Genomic DNA, 13,061 nt, shown 5'->3' on the forward strand with positions numbered 1-13,061 from the left:
TGGAGATTGTATTTCATGTATATTGTGAGTTGTGTTCTGGAGCATACTTCTCAGAATGTGAATTTTAAATCATGTAAAAAAGTACGCTTCCTTCAACACTCCATTTGACCACTATTCCCATAGTCATGTAAGATATATTTTTGGTGAGATAATTGTTTCTGTTGCATCAAAATTAACTGCCCCACTACTGAAATGTATCCCCTTCCTACCTTCAAGAAAAAATAAATTTTACTTGAAATAAGTCCTGTTTAACAGAGCTGTGAAGCACACCAGCTTTGTTTCATTCCACTCCCCTTGTATTGTGCTTGAAAGAACTGTTTCTCCCCTCCCACCATGCGTTCAAGCATCGATAATCACCTGTGTATGACCAACATTTGAATTCTTTGGCCTGTTTTCATTGTATAATTTTAGCTTGAGGGTGTGTCTGAAAGACAGCTAAAAGCTTTGGGGCGGGGGGATGGAACCAGCTAGTGAAGATCCCTGAAAGTCTACCCCACCTATCACTGAAATGATTTCCAATGTGGTTTACCAACAGAGTTGGACATTAAAAAACCCTATTAAGTGCTTTTTGTTCCTCTTGCCCTTCCCTGTACTTCTGGAGTCTGAGGGCAATTGGTTGGTCGGAGAGCCAAGTGTTGTTTCCAGCCGAGAGTGGGGAAGCAAAGTTCTCAGCAGCTATTCCTTCTCTGGCCAAGCTGTTCTTCCATTTATCATTATGCCCTTTCTTGAAAGGGCTGTAGCTCCGTTCCATATCACATGCTTTGCATGCAAATGGTCCCAGGTCCAATGTCCAGCATCTCCAAGTAAGGCTGTTGGAGAGCTGCTGCCAGTCAGTGTATACCATATTGAGCTAATGAGCTAATGATATGACAGTACAAAGTAGCTTTGTATGTTCCTATGAAAGGCAAAAGGTGCATCTTGCCAGTAGACCTTGGATGGAGACAGAGTTTGCTTCTCTTCTGGTCCTCAAACCAAGGGCAACTGGCAGTTCTTTCTGACATGGAAGGCACAAGCAAGCTCCCTGCAGCTGCTACTTCTCTGATGGCTGGAACCCGGTTGATACTCCTCTTGCTGGTGCCATGGAGTTTTTCCTGGGATGCAATTCGACCTCCCAGTGGCAACTTATTCAGAAAGTGTTGAAAACCAGCTTCATCAACAGCTTTATCCTAAATAAAGCCCCAGATACACAAACAAAGAAATGGGCATTTACCTCTTAGTTCATTTAAGGCCACTCCAAGCTGGCACTCTACTGGAGCATCTTTTAAATGGACTTGAAATCAATCAGGTATAAAAGAGGCTTTGCCTTAGCAGAGCAGAGCTGCTCTGAGTGACGCAAGAAAAAAAACACAGACATTTTCGCAAAGCAGTTGCATTATTTATTAATGCTATATAGAAAGAAGGGGCTGTGATTGTAGGTAGAGCTGCATTCATGATAATTGTGTGAATTAATGAAATTTTGCTCTACTACACACTACATTCCTCAAATGTCCCCAGCAGCTCATCTGAAGTATTTATAAGGGTACTGCTCTTACTATTTTAAAATAGATATGATTTATTACAATAACAATAATAATAAAATTATTGGAACTGAGATTAATAGCTCATGCTTATAAATTTTATGGATTAGAAACTCTTGACAAATATGCTAAACACATTCATTGTAACTGTATAGTGAAATCAATTGGGAATTAGGGTTTATTTAAGATCACAGCTATGTATATTATAAAAACATCTGGCTTTACCAACCAACATGCTTCTGGAGTCAGTCAGATTTTTATTGTTTGTATAGTAGCCAATAGCCGTTATGATATGAATCACTGGGGGAGGGAGACAGACAATTGAAGAGTAAGTTAAACCATATCACATAGAAGTGCAAATTATCAACGCTTGAAAATGTAATGTTCCCTAACCCATTTAGGCTTTGCAAAATCCCCATGGCAATCAACATTGTCTTGGGTTAAAAAGTAGCCCATAAACTTCCTCACTGCTTGCGCATATAAAGGTATTGTATAGGTAACAATCTTATCTATATTTGCAACCATCTTAAGTGTGAAATCATCTGACTGACCTTTGAGAAAATACTGAAATTAAGAAAGGACTCTTCATAGCTGAATTGTATGAATGAGATTACAGGATACAGCACCCATGTATTCTGTCTGATCTGATATTACATTTATTATCTGCCCTTTTAAGTACATTAACATACTGTACATTTTGAAAATGATGAGTAAATAGGAATGCACTTTTATAGTGACTAGCAGCACAGTCCTATGCATGTAACTGAAAAGTAAGGTCCATGCAGCTCAAAATTCAGATTACTCCCTGGTAAATGTGTTTAGCACTGAACCTTTAATTATAGGATTTGATACTTTTTTAAAAAAGCATCTGTCAAAAGACATGAAAGAAAGAATAATGGTATTTATCAGTTTATGTTTATTAGTGCTTTAGGCATTGCTTGTTAAATAAAGGACCTTTTATATAAAATCTCTAAAACCTCAATAGGTTTATGATTCTTAGTTAATAAATATATCCCTTCAAGAATACTGTTGGTCTTCAATGCAGACTTGAAGACAGGAGAACCAAGGTGACATTCTTAGAATGTTGAGAATACTAAGAATTCTCAGATAGGTGAAATATGTTGTTTAAGTGCAAGGGAGGCTTTAAAAGAAATTAAAAGCATAGGCAAATTATTCTTTAGCTTATAGCTGTGGAATGTTCAGGGTGTTCAGTTTGTTTATCCAGAAGTTCTTTTGAGTCTCTTCTTGCAGGGATAGTCAATTACCTTGTCAGGTATGTTGCCTGTTCTACTCTGCACCCTGCTACTCTGGGACTATATCCTGTATGCCTGGTATGGTGGCTGCTGGCTCCTCAGTTTCTGATCTCTTAAGGTCTGCCAAGAGGGATGAAGAGGGTGGAGCAAAGGCAGGCACTGCGTTGAAGTCTCAGATTGCTTGGGAAGGACCTGGAGCAGGTGGAGGAGGAGACTGAGGGAACTGTGGGAAGGCAGGGACCTTCAATCCCCACAACTGCCTCAAAGGGGCAAAATCTACCAGGACAAGTTGCTGTGCTCACTAGGGCTGGCCTCCAGTCAACCATGTTTCCTTGAATAAAGAGTTAACTTCACTGATGCCATGTGATTTTTTGCCGACCTGTTTCTGACTCCTGCTCTACCATGCTGAAGTTAATCTGAGTGCTATGTCAAATTGGCTAGAATACAACGGGGGTTCAGGACCATGCCTTCTTGTTATGTCTTCTAGCAAGACAAAACCCACCCTCTGGCCTGTGTCCACCTGACATCATTTTATTGCATACCAGATTCAAATAAGAATGGGCGTGAGTTGACTTCAACACACAGAGGCCTGTTTCTTGTTATGACCTAAATTTGATGGCTAGCAATTGTGCCGACTGGTGACCAAGACCTTAGTGGATAGTCTCTAAACTGAACTTGAAGTTTTTATTTATTTTTCTTAACATATGAAATAATTATTTTAAAGTAGTTCAGTGTTGCAAGACAAGTTTTCAGGCTTCCCAATGAAAATCATGTTGTAACAAGTCCCTCTGTCTTAGACTAGTGTTTCATCTTAATCAGGACAAAAGCAGCTCTGCTTCTCAGCCACAGACATGCTGTAGGCAACAATTATTCACTAGGCTAAGGATGTCAACACAGCTTTTAAAAGACCACTGTTCTTTGATGGAGTCTGACGTCAGACTCTCAGGAAGAACATAGCGGTGCTGTCAGGGCAGGAATTTAGGGCAGACGTCCAGGGCCCCACTCTGCAGAATCAGCGGAAAGGGCCCCAAATGTAGCATGACTGGCTTACCTTATATTGATGTAAGTGAAAAGTACATAATACACATTACCTTCTAAAGAGTCCACCCACCCAAAACTATTTAAAGTCCAGAGTGCATTACTACACCACTGGAGTACATCATTCTAAAGATGTGCCCATGCCATTATGTTTAAATGCTCAGAAATAATCACCAAAAGCTGCACTGTGGCTGCACATGCACAGATGAGGGTTTCATTGAATAGGGGGAGTTCAGGGGGAGTTGCAGGCATGGGGAATCAAATCAGGTAATACACATTAGATCAGGGGTCAGCAAGGTTTATCTTGCCTGGGCTGGATCAGTCACACACGCGCCTGCGATTTTCGGCATCTGCATCTGCGCAGACGCAGTTTTCGGTGCCACGGAAGCAAGTCTGTGCACTACGCTGCACTGGTTTAGCGCAGTGCACGGGCGGGCGGCTTGGTTCGGGGGCCGGTCAGATGACCTCCACATGCGACTTCTGACCCATGGGCCTTAGGTTGCTGACCCCTGCATTAGATGAAGACATTCCCGCCTCCTCTCTGGTGTGTACATAGAAATAACCTCTGCATTTCAAGCAACAAATATATACATAGCCTAAGTCCTATGTTCAACAGAGCTTGATCCAAATAGATGTGCATAGGACTGCGGCCTCAGACTCTTACAGTTTCTTTCCAGTTAATGCAATAAACTTTGAAAAAAAATCTGTAATTTCTGCTGCTATTATGTATTATAGAAACAGTCACTTTAGCACAGGGGTTGTGCCAACTCCGAAGCTTACTACATCTACATAATGATGTAATTATCCTGTCAAAATTGGTTTGGCATCAGCTAGCTTGATTTTATCTTTTTAGAAAACTCCCAATTTGACTAAATTGTCAGTGCAGGTGCACATGCAGAGTCAAACAGAATTTGTTTTCATCAAATTTAAAAACCAGGATGCTAGTTTAATCACTTGGCAGTGGATGTGGAAATTCAGCATCCTTAAAGCAACCGGTGCTCTTCTCATTAAAGGCAACTGAAAATATGCAGCATGGGTCTTAACAGCATTTCAGGCATGTTGAATTTACTTATAATCTATGAAGCATAATGCAAAGATATATAAGTGAAATGTGGCTGTACTCATGTATTTGGTTAGCCACCATACATTTTGTGTGATTCCACTATTTCTATACAGCATCGAAGGTGAAATTGGACTATTGGTTGTGCCTTTTTATAGAATGTGCAGTGCACTTTGGGGGGGGGGAAGTTGACAAATCAAAGTTTAATTTGGGGATTTTATAGGCTAAAAGGAACATGATTTCATAAGGGGAGATTATTATTCTGAATAATGTTGTTACAATTTTGGGGTCTTCTTGAAAAGAAGTCTCAGAGGAGAACACAGACCAGTAAAATGCCAAAAATGAAATCAATATTGTCTAATTAAGGTTACTATAGTGAAAAAAAAATATTCCAGAAGTAAGGGTCATTAAATAAGAAACACCCACCTTTGAAAGTCTAAACTTTCATTAGGTCCAGATTGAAATGATCTGGAAATTAAATTAATTAGCACATAAACCTTGAATGGAGATCTAGAGTGTTTGTGCCTTGCACTGGGCATTCAGGGTAGATTAGGAATTCTGCTTATTTAACTCCCCCCTGCTCCAAACTCATGTTCCAGCAGTCTCCCTACCTGAGCTGACAAACATGATCTTGGATGTGGTGTTGAGGACCCCCAAGTTGTTGCTCCTGGGGTTCTTCAACATTCATAACAAGTCTGGGCTGGCTCTGGACTTAATGGCCACCACGACAATGGGACTGCTTCAACATGTGGACAACCCAACACATGGGGCAGGACACCCTCTGAGGGTGTGGGATTTTAACATCAAACGCTTCTCACCTCCTACTGAGATTTCGACCTTCAGTAGCATCTCCCCTCCACAGAGGCAGGGAACATCCCCCTTGGAGGTTGATAGATCCAGTTGATTTACAGATGGCTGAGGGAACAATTTTCTGGCTGATATGACTGGCGCTTTTGATGCAGCCCTGGTTGAATGATCTGTGGAACACATAGTAAAGGAGAAGAACTTCACTGTTTTCATCACATCCTTGCTATGCCTTCCAGTGGAGCTTCTCCAGATAGTGTGGAGCCATTTACCGTCTGGCGTAAAGGAAATTACAGTTGGTGCATAATTTAGCAGCCAGATTACTAACTGGGATTGGAAGGTCTCTCTCATTCACCCATTTTAAACTACACAGAATGAACAATGTGCCCTGTTTTCCTTTCTCAGCATAGTTTTATGCAGCAGTGTGTACATAACCCAGCAAAAAACAAAAGACAAAAGAGCACACAATATGGATTTGTTTGCTTTCTGGGCCAGCCTGTTTGTTTCCTTCTTGGATTACATTTGTGAGAAGCAGGTTTTATTAAATGGATTAAGAAAAGGGACACTCTTCTCATATCTCCCTCTCTAAAGATGGCCTTTCTTCAGTCTCCAGGGATTCATCAGTAGTTAATTGGTGGAGCAGGGAGTATGGGAAGAGAGAGTGAGTAGGGCAGAGAGCAGTGGCGTAGCGTGGGGGTGCAGGGGGGGCCCGGCCGCACCGGGCGCAACATCTGGGGAGGCGCGCCCGCACTCGCAGCTCTCTGCCCCTACCTGGCTCACTCACTCTAGGGGGCGCAAATTAATTGCCTTGCCCCGGGTGCTGACAACCCACGCTACGCCTCTGGCAGAGAGACAAGGCAAATCTATGGCCAGAGTTATGAGTTGGGGAGTGGGCAGGCTGTATGGCTTCTAATTCCTGGATTCGATTCCTGGAATAGCCAGGTTAGCTTCCTGTTGAGGTGATGGACCTCTAAGTAGGGGTCATTAAGGTAACAAAAGAAGTGGCTCTGTGCCACATAATCTTAAAAGGGTGGGGGCTCTCCCTCAGCTGGCTGGTAGTTAGAAAGGCAAAGACCAGACTGAGAGTGGATTTATGTGAGCTATACACTAGAAGCAAGGCTGAAGACTGGTCAACTGGGAGAAAAAGCCATGCCTGATTTCTGTTGGAATCCAAGGCTGTGGCTATAGGAGAAGCAAGACCCTTGGCGTGTTAATGCTGTGAACCCTTCCATCATAGGCTCAGGTTGTATATAAAATCTGTTAATAAAATCTGCTTTCCTTGAGTATGTTCCTGGAACCCCTGGAATCTCACAATGCTTGGAGATTAGGGTGGTGTGAACTTGTTTATTCAAGACAAGACTGTAGCCGGATTGTAACCAATGGACTAGAAGCCACCTGCATGCTGTGAGGGGTTTACAAAGTGCTCTCCGGGAATCTGATCCAGGATGAGCAGTTTTGCATCCTGTTGCAGGAATCTATTTGCTTCCTCTATGCTCTGTTTGTATGTTTGCAATTACATCAGGTATCTTTTCATACAAAGGAAATTAAACTTTGTTGTTCTGCTCTTGGATTTTCCTCCACTGGTAAAGTGGAGAGGGCTGTATAATAGTTTGGAATAGTAACCCCCACACCCAACTTGAATAACATATTGAGGGGGGTCCAGGTAAGCCCCGCCCCACATAATCGAACACAATAAGCGGCACACACCCATACACAACATTTGAATGGCAATGCCCATCAGCTCGGGGGAGGGGCTCAGCCTCCTCAAATATTTTATGGGGGAGGGGGCATCAAAGGGACCTCAACCCCTAGGAGCTGGCTCCTATGCCCACACATAAAATGCTTCAACTATTTCTGCAAGGGAGGAATAATACTTAATCAGAAGATCTGTGTCTCATTGGTCCCTTTCTGAAGTAAAGACAAGCAGGCTTCTTCAACAAGGAGCAAGCATGTTTTGCTTTTGCTCTTACCTTAATTATGCAACAGCTTGAGCTGAATAATAAATCAGGAACAAAACAAAACCTTCGAGTACGGATTACATCATTATGACTCCCATGAGATATAAGCCTTTATAAGGTGTATGAAGAATCTCTTGAAAACTGGAACTCTCCAAAGTGCCATCAGTGCTGTTGCCATGTTGTTAGACCACAGATAATGTAAGCATTCAAAAAGGAATGGTGTGACCTTCTGATATTAATAAAGGCAAACTTGCTTGAAAAAATGAGGGATATTTTAATTGGGAAGAAAAACAATAAGCAGTACCTTTAAAGAATATTTAGCTGCGCAGTAAGTCTGCCAATAAGGCACTATTCATTTGTCCGCGAAGTTCCAGAAACATCATTGCTGATTCCAGCCCATTATGAAAAGATGCCAGGGTAAAAATAAAAAGAAACAAATATAAAAAAATAACCTCAAACTGCATGCTAGTGCATTAAAGCAGTCATCCTGCATGGAAATAGTATTATACAATTTAAGTGATGTGCTATATACCTAGCAATTTGGCACTTAACAGTATTCTAATTCAGGTATTCATCTGGAAAAGAACAACAAAAGCAACAACCATAAAGCAATTCTGCTTTGTCTGTGTACTGGCTTGTTTGAGACTTATTTTAATCTATAAAGATGGTGGTAATTATGTTGTTAACAGTGACCATTCGCACACACAAAATTGTATCTGATAACGCAGACATCCGGATTACACAGACCTCAATTGCTAGGGAGCAGCAGCAGGAGAGGGCTAATGGCTGGCAAATCTTTGGTACTCCAGATGTTGCTGAACTGCATCAGCCCCAGCAAGAATGGCGAGTAGCCACAGAAGATGGCTGCTGTAGTTCAGCAACTTCAGGTGGGCCAGAGGTTCCCCACACCTGCTGTAGATGGACATTGGGTTGGCTGCTGTAGGAAACAGGATGCTGGGCTAGGTAGATAGGCCTGGCTCTTACGTTACATGTAGAAATCAGTTGGCAGGGTTTTGTTTTTGTCTTTTCAACCCGTTCGTTCCTCCAGAGAGCCCTCTTCTGAGGCCTTCTGGGAAGCAACCAGCTGTGTTAACTAAGTGAGACCTGCGGATGATATCGTTGGATACGTTTCTAATGAAGCACTTGGAGATATACCACGCCGATTACACAGGCACCAGCTGCAACGACGACTTGACCCTGTTTTAAGCGGACTCTTAAGTATCTCTCATAGAAATTATTTACAAATAAAAAGGTAAAGGGACCCCTGATCATTAGGTCCAGTCGTGGCTGACTCTGGGGTTGCGGCGCTCATCTCGCTTTATTGGCCGAGGGAGCCAGCGTACAGCTTCCAGGTCATGTGGCCAGCATGACTAAGCCGCTTCTGGCGAACCAGAGCAGCGCACGGAAACGCCGTTTACCTTCCCTCCGGAGTGGTACTTATTTATCTACTTGCACTTTGATGTGCTTTCGAACTGCTAAGTTGGCAGGAGCAGGGACCGAACAACGGGAGCTCACCCCTTCGCGGGGATTCGAACCGCCGACCTTCGGATCGGCAAGTCCTAGGCTCTGTGGTTTAACCCACGTGTTCAAAATGGGAGGTAGGACTGCTAAGATATATTGTTTGCATATATTTTTTAAAAAAATAACATTTATTTTAGATGTGCAACCCCCTCCCTCAAGATAACATCCATTAACAAGTAAACTCAGGTTTCCAATGTTTACATTTGGTGAGAGCATAAATTACCTTTTGCATAGCTTACCTACCAGTAGCACTGCTGCCACCATGTACTTATTTTATCTGAATGCACGGAAATATAAACTTAGGGTATTTTAAAGGGGAGAAGAGGCAGTTCTGAGTCCATTCTTCTTCTAACCATTAAGGAGCATTAGGACGGACATGGATTGGATCCTCATTATTGAACTCCAGTTTTCTAATGTAAGATATTTATTAAATTATTCAAGACTAAAGTGAGTGAGAATTGGTCAATGGCATTAAAAATAAAAGACAAGAAACACTGTCTAACTATTGCTACTAGAATCAGTTCCAGTAATTCACAGATACACAAAGTGTCCTTTGGCACAGTGCAAACACGGGTTCCGCTCTGACAGGGAACAGTTTCCTCAGGCCCATTAAAATGAAGGCAAAAGACACATGCCAAATTATCTCTGAGTTCAATTGGATTGTTGGATGGGCAAATGGTCCGCCATCCAGTCAGAGATAATCTTGAGGGTCACTAAGACTACACACACATCATACATCAACAGTACAATATTTCCCCCAAAGAATCCTGGGACTGGTTGTTTAACCACACAGAGCTGCAATTCCCAGAACACTTAGCAAGCTAAAGTTCCCAGGATCCTTTGAGGGAAACAATTGCTTAGTTACTTCAAGAAAGCTAGTACAGGCATAGTCTTAGCATAAATATTTCCATTGTTTATTAGAAGGCAGGTTTACAGACAAGGCAAGTTGAATATAGTTATTCAGAAGTAAGTCTTATTGGTGAGTGTGTTCAGGTGTTAAATATTACTGGAGATAGGACCAGGGCTTTCTTCAGCAGGAACTCACTGGAACTCAGTGCTGGCGCCTCCCAGGTAGGCGCCATTGCCATTATAAGAAAACAAGAGAGGTGTTCATGGTGAGTTCTGGCACTTCTCTTTCTATTACCCAGTGCTATTTTTCAAAACCAACCCCAGAGAGAGGATCCGAACCAGTTTAATTGAGTCAGTTCAGGAGGATAGCATGGTCAGTGGTATCACAAAATGCATAGTTATTATAACTGGTAGATCATAGCTGTTTCACAGTCAAATTGCCATGTAGACAACATGAGCTGAGTGAATCTGCTAATAATTTGGAATACAGGGAAACGGTTGCCTGACTGTACCCAGTTTCCGGTGCACAGGCTGACATGTGAGCTGTTCATCACATGTGCTTGTCACATGCCAAACTCTGAACCGATCCACCCAATCCACGGCTTAAGGCAGTAGACTTCAAACAGTGTGCCATGGAACTAAATTTCTCTTGCTGAAAACAATACAGTGAAAATCAATGGGCAGAGAGTTCCAAAGTGTAGGCACTGCCATGCCAAAATATTGATTTCTTACAAAATTTAAAGGTTAAAAACCCCTATCTCAATGCCTCCATATTTTAACCAATACTCAACCCCTTCTTTCTCTCAGCTTTGCTAACCCCCCCCCCTTCACAAATTGCACATTCTGTGGATGGCCCCTAAGGCATTTCTTTCATCTGACTTCTGCCGGGGTTAACAGATGTCATTGGCGATTTGCTTCGCCAATGGCCTTAGTTTATACTTGGTGGAATGTTATTAAATGTCTCCAAGACCACATCTCATCATTTTAGATGGGATTTGGAAGCGTGTGCTAAGCTAAAACTGACTCTGAATAGCCTACACACTTGCCTCTGTTCCCCCCTTGGGTCCATTACTGCCATTCTTTCCGTGCTGGCATTCCAGAGCTGCTGATTCACGGATTGCGTCTCATTCCAAATTTTGTCTTTCCCACACATAAAACGAAACCTAGTACACTGTTCAGCTCTGGTCATCCAGCTGTTGCCTGCTTTTTAAGAGCTATTCAGTTTGCGGTGTTTGTTTTTAGCACGTCTTGTGTTTTCTTGCTGCTTTGTCATTTTGCAACTATTTTTTCACCCAAACGTCCACAAGGCCCTTTTGCCACTGTGTTTCTTCTGCTGTTTACTGCTGCGTTCAATCTTCAGTGCATTCACTCCTTGGTTTACAACATAGACATTTAGACGTTTAGAAGAGAAACATGGCAATTGGGCGACATGGTCAGTTGTTGTCATAGGAAAATCCCTGCGGTTGCTGAAATGTCAGTCTCTTCGGCTAGTGGCAGCTGGCAGAATATAGCAGGGCTCCACTGACTGTTTGCCAGGCCTATCCATGTTTATTGGGACCATAAGGACCATGAGTTTCAATGGAAATAGTGTGAATACGCAGGATATTGGAAGACTTTATTATCCACCCTTTCAACATTCTGCTGGCCACTGAAAGCACAGAAGGCTTTTGTCTTATTAGTCATGGTTAGAAGCAGAATAGGTCAGGAAATTGGCAAACACAAAAAATATACATTTTCTGCAAAAAGACACAAAACTTTTGATTCCCTCTGTTTCTTCTAGCTGGATTTGATAGTCGGCGATGGAGTCCACTCCCTCCAGCCCTGTTCATCGCTGCTCAACTGTAAAACAGGTTTTGCGATGTAGGGATTACAGTAATCATTTGTCTTAGAAAGGTTCTTGTAGGAATTTGTTCTAAGAGCAACCGTTGCAGAATGTTCCCTGTGATCATTAATAATTTGTAACGTCAAAATAAAAAAAATCCTTCCAGTAGCACCAGTAGAATTCCAGTAGAATTTTTTATTTTGACTATGGCAGACCAACACGGCTACCTATCTGTAATTTGTAACGTGTGATATAATCACCTTCTATAATTATCATATATTTTGCCGCTTTCTGGGAAATGAGATGTCCTGAAGTATAGAAGTCTCTGTAGGCTCTGGATGGAAGAATCCCTAGATGAGTTGTAATTTTTGCCTGAACCTTGAAGCCTTGATATTTTAGGATCATGGATAGTACAATAATAATGATTGATCACGTTCATATTATTTTTTTATTAGATGTTGGCTCCCATGGCAAGTTTTAAAATATTAAAAATGTATCAAAATTACACCATAAGTAGTTTCAATACAACAGCAACAACAAATTGACAACATATTGCTAGAGGCAATTCATCAGTTGGTAGGAGAAAGCTACCAATGAGTAAGACAGCCACATTTTTACAGTGATTCCATATCCCAGGTGCCACAACAGAGAAGGCCCTGTCCTATGTCACTGCATGACATGCCACATTGTCACTTTAGTTTTACAATAGTCCTGTAACATAGATCAATATGATGTTCATGATGATTCTTTCATTGTATTTATATATCATCCCTTCTAGTATAAATACACCAGTCAGGACAGCTTACAATTTATAAAACCAATTACAAAAATGAGACAGGGTCAGCAGTTCAACTAAAATTCTAACAAAAGCCTCTTTCTCATAAAATAAAAGCCTGCTGGAATAAAAAAGGGCCTTCCATAACTGGTGAAAAACAGAAGGGGGAGTATTATCAACCCCAAATTGCAAACAGGGGTTGGGGCTTGGAGGAATAGTGGTTTGTCACATAGCGGGTTTGGGGCTGAAGTGAGATTTGAAGCAGGGGCTGACCAGATCATTTTGAACACAGGCATTACTTGATAAAGTTCATTGTCATCTCAGATATTTTTTGTATGTGGATTATTTAGGGTCAGAATGACATATAAGCTAAAAATAATCCCTCTCCCAGCAGCTGGAGTTGAAGTTGTCAGACACCACATCAAGTGACCATGCCCAGAATAAAAAGTCATCTACTTCAACAC

Source organism: Podarcis bocagei (genome assembly GCF_964188305.1).
Source record: "Podarcis bocagei genome assembly, chromosome: 12".
Classification (NCBI taxonomy): domain Eukaryota; kingdom Metazoa; phylum Chordata; class Lepidosauria; order Squamata; family Lacertidae; genus Podarcis; species Podarcis bocagei.